Here is a 4,978-nt window from a genome sequence, read left to right as displayed (position 1 = left end):
GAGAGAAAGGAATAGCCAGAAATATCACCATAGAAAGCTTGTAAGCCCATCTTCTGCCTATAACTGATTGGAATACCTAAAATGGGACTGCAATGTATGCAGTGAATGAGGTTCCCTTTGGAGTCTCTGCATTACATAAGACCAAAGGTGAATCCTAAACCCCATCCAGAATCTTCTGACGTGGGAAATTTCCACTTGAATGAATCAGCAGACCAGCTGGAGTGGCCAGAAGAACAGAAGATACTTCTTGAAAAAAGACTGACAGGAAAAATACAAAGCAATAATGGCAGTCTGACTGACTACTACAAGAACAAGCAAGTTGCTTGCCCAGGAGCCATCAAGGCAAGTGGTCAGATCCCCTCAGGACAAACCTCCTTCCAAGACTAAGACATGTGCTCTGACTTTGGTCACCAATAAGGGGAAGTGAGGGAAAACCAGCAATGGAGCAGCTAGCTAAGCCCACCACTTTCAATAGACTCTTATGAACCTGTTTGGAGACCTGGTTGGCCAGCAGTGTGACAAGACTTGGGGACTCCTAGGTCCAGAGTCAGTGCCATAGCCACAGAGGGCTAGAGTGGAGTGAAGCATCCAGCTGATAAAAAGTGAGGGCATATGCACAAGAACACCTACACTTGCAGATAATACCCACTTGTCCTGTCTTCAATGGCTTGATGGTCAGAATTTAACTAGAAGAAGAAAAAAGAGCAAATAAAGAGAAATCTGATACAATTTGATAAACTTGACCTACACCTATGGATGCAGTAGCTCAAAAGAGGAAACGAATCTTTACAGCGAGGATCATTCCCACACCCTTGATACACAGGGTAGACAGGGATAGGCAACTTGGACATTGGCTACCCAATATGGGCGGCTACAAAGGCAAGAAGTGACTGGCTTACAAGCTTTCAAGAGGGAGCCTTGATCCAGAGGGCACGGAGGAAGGCAGAATCCCCATGGAATAATATCCAATATGTTTGGGCAGGGCTGATGAAAGGAGATGGTGATGTCTGTCATGTGGCACAATAGTGAATTATTGCTATCAGACTGACTGTGAGTGTTGGAAATGTAATGGTAGACATTTTATAGCAAAACGAGGGGAGTGGTTGACTTTGCAGTCCAGGAGAGGAGGTCCTTGGGACCATCAAGGGAGAAGAGCGGATTGTGGGACCCTACCCAGAGAATCAGTGACTCCAGAGATGGAGGCAGAAATGATGACTTGGAAAGAGGGAACGGCTGGGGACTTCAGACCCAGACAGGGAGAGGGGTTGTGTGCTGATGACCAGGGAGCGAGCTTGCAGGGTATACTCTTTGGTTGGTTGATGATGCACAGAGGGGATTGTAACCATGGCAGTGAAATGATATACAATAAGATGAGTGTAAAACTAATGTCCTCCCATGTAAACTATCACATATTTCACAATAAAACATTTTTCAAAAAAAGTAACTGAGGGTCCCTGCTGGGCTAGGGTTGCTTTAGTAGAGGTAGCACAAAGAGGAGACCTTTGCCACAGCTAGGGATCCGGGATGTCGAAGAACACAGTGTCATCTGTCGAGTTCCAGAAGGTAGACGTGGATAAGTACGATGAAAACAAGTTCATGGACGAGGAGGATGGAGGTGACAGCCAGGCCGGGCCCAATGAGGATGAGGTGGACTCCCTGTGACAAGGAAACATGGCAGCTGCTCCCCCCCTCCCCCCATCAACACCAAAAGTCAAGCGGTGAAGGATCAGGCAGGCAGCATTGTCTTGAAGGTGCTCATCTCTTTTAAAGCTAATGATATTGAAAAGGTAGTTCAGTCTCTGGACAAGAATGGTGTGGACCTCCTTATGAAGTAGGTTTATAAAGGTTTTGAGAGCCCCTCTGACAATAGAAGTGCTGTGTTACTGCAGTGGCATGAAAAGGCACTTGCTGTTGGAGGAGTAGGGTCCACCGTTCGAGTCTTGACTGCAAGGAAAACCATGTAATCCAGCAGGAACTGGATATGGGCCGGATGTGGGAGTTGCTGGTACAAAGCCCAAAACAACCAAATGCCACCACTGCCCTTTGGGTAGCATCTGTGTCTCTCAGCTTTGCCTTCTTGCTTCCTTTTTCATATCTTTAAATATGAAAATTATATAACACCAGCTTCCCTTTTGTGAAAAATTGGGATAGCATATGGGAAATTTTGTTTCATGTTCTCAAAGCCGTTTCAGTGATGTGTGTATATAGTATAAATCATGGTCAAGTTTAATTGTGCACATTTTAACTCTTATTAGCTGGATTGTTTTGTTTTTAACTGAATACTGAGAGATATGATCAGAATATAAGGCCAGTATTCTAGCTCATTGCTAACCAAGCAGTGGTTTTTATAAAAATATATATGAGAGACTGACAACTATTAATATTGCAAACTGGACCATTCTTCTCAATTTAAGCAAAATATGTGTCTGGAACACGTGGTAATTGAGTACCACTACCAACTTATAGCTATGTTTCTGCTTGCTTCCACATTATCTGTGAGTTTAAGTGTGCTGCTTCCTCTCAGCACCCAGGAATCATGACTTCTGAATTTCTTAGTGGTCACCCAGGGTCCAGAGCAAGGGGCTTGCTCTATACAAATGAATCTGTAAAACAGCTTATTTGGTATGAGCATAAAGCTTTTGTTCCAGTAACATGGCCTTATTTGAGTGAACCATAATCAAATTTAAAAGAATGCAAAACTATGACGTACTTCATACTCTGGGCAGCCTCTGAATGAAATGTTGTTTTCCTTAGAAATATAGTAGCTGCCTTAGACATTATACAATGTAGAAATAGTATTCACTATGCCCTACAAATGTTTTCAGTGTTCTTCAGGGTAATTGGGATCTCAGATGATTTGGTTCAAATCCAAATAGATTTACATTCCAGGTTTGATCTCATTGTTTTTTTTTTTAAAAAAGAAAATGCCACGCAGCAAAAAGTGTTTACTTTGTTGGATAAACCAAATCAGTTCTCAAAAAATATAACTGGTGCTTATTTCAAAGCTAGTCTTCAGTAGCTCCAAAAGAAGTCTACTAAATGCACATGACCAGGAGAGGCACCTGCCTGTGTTTAGTATTCACATGGACACCAGTTTCAGGATACCTGTGATTTGTATGAAAACCGGTGCAGAGATTCTGTAAACTCTTGGCTGTTTTTGATACTGTTCTTTTTGTTGTCATTTTATTTTGTAAAAATGATAAAAGTTAAGGAAATAAAATTTCAGTGTTGAAAAAAAAAAGTAACTGGGTAACAGAATAAATGAAAAATAAAAGCACAAAAGTAATGAAATCAGCACAGAAAATTACAGGGAACAATGTAAAAAAGTAAAAAAGTACACAGCAAAATAACTGCTATCCATTTATGCTGTGGTTGTTGTTAGGTGTCATCAAGTCTGTTCTGACTCATATCAGACCTATGCACTGCCCAGTCCTATGCCATCCTCACAATCATTTCACTTGAGCCCATTGCTGCTGCCACTCATTGGGGGTCTTACTCTTTTTTGCTGACCCCCCCCCCCCCTTTTCCAAACCATGATTCCTTTTTCCGGGGCCCCCCCTGATAATAAGTATGAAGTATGAGAGACAAAGCCTTGCCATCCTGGCTTCTAAGGAACATTCTGGCTGTACTTCTTGCAACACAGACATATTTGTTCTTCTGGGAGTCCATGGTTCTTACAATATTTTTCTCTAGCACCGTAACTCAAATACATAAATTCTATGGTCTTTGTTGTTCATTGTCCAACTTTCACAATGCATATGAGATTATGGAAAATACCATGGCTTGGGTCAGGTACACCTAGTCCTCAAAATGACATTTTTGCTGTTGAACAGTTTAAAGAAGGCTTGTGAGCAGATTTGCCTAATGCAATATGTCCTTTAATTTCTTGACTGCTGTTTTCATGGGTGTTGATAGTGAATTCAAGCAAAATGAAATCTTTTACAACTTCAATCTTTTCTCCATATATCATGATGTTATTTATTGGTCCAGTGGTGAGGATTTTTGTTTTCTTTACATTGAGGTGAAACCGATACTGAAGTCTGTGGTCGTTGATCTTCATCTATAAGTACTTTAAGTCCTTCCCCTCATAACAAACAAGAATGTATCATGTGCATATTACAGGCTGTTAATGAGTCTTCCTCCAATTCTAATGCAAATTTCTCCCTCATAAAATTCAGCTTCTTGTATTATTTGCTCAGCAAAACATTAAATATGTATGGTGAAAGAATACAACTCTGGTGCACACCTTTTCTGTTTTTAAACCATTCAGTGTTCCATTATTCTGTTAAAACAACTGCCTGTTGGGATATGTACAAGTGCTCCATGAGCACAATTGAGTGTTCTGGAATACTCATTCTTTGTAATCTTATCAAAAGTTTGTCATGAGCCACACAGTTAAAAGCCTTTGCATAGTCAATAAAACACAGGTAAATATCTTTCTGGTATTCTCTGCTTTTATGCATAGCCATAATTACACTGAACTTCAATGGACTAAATGCACCAGTCAAGAAACAGAGAGTAGTAGAATGGATAGAAAAATAGGATCCTTCTATATGCTGTCTACAAGAGACAAACATTACACACAAAGGCAAAAATAAATATATTAAAAGTCAATGAAAATATATCACGCTAATGACAGTCAAAAAGTGAGCAGGAGTGGCAATATTAATTTCTTACAAAGTAGAATTTAAGGCAAAAACTAACATAATAGACAAAGAAGGACATCATTATATGATTCAAGGGTCAATTGAGCAAAGAACATAACCATGATAGATATCTATGCTCCCAATGAAAGAGCCTCAAAATGTATAAATCATAGTTTAATAGAATTGAAGAAAGAAGTAGACAACTCTACAATAATAGCAGGGGTTTTTAATATACTACTTTCAATGAGGACAGAACAACCTGAAATGCATACAGCAAAGACACAGAAGAACTAAACAACACCATCAACCAGCTTGACCTCATAGATTTATGC

At 40.1% G+C, this 4,978-nt stretch overlaps 1 pseudogene; it reads left to right on the top strand.

Moving 5' to 3' along the window:
- The first annotated feature begins 1,524 nt into the window (after positions 1–1,524).
- Positions 1,525–1,964, top strand: LOC102822573 (annotated as a pseudogene).
- Positions 1,965–4,978: the final 3,014 nt, after the last annotated feature.

Source organism: Chrysochloris asiatica, unplaced genomic scaffold, assembly GCF_000296735.1.
Source record: "Chrysochloris asiatica unplaced genomic scaffold, ChrAsi1.0 scaffold00062, whole genome shotgun sequence".
NCBI lineage: Eukaryota > Metazoa > Chordata > Mammalia > Afrosoricida > Chrysochloridae > Chrysochloris > Chrysochloris asiatica.
The sequence above is the reverse complement of the archived record's forward strand: the minus strand, read 5'-3'. Positions and strand labels throughout refer to the sequence as shown.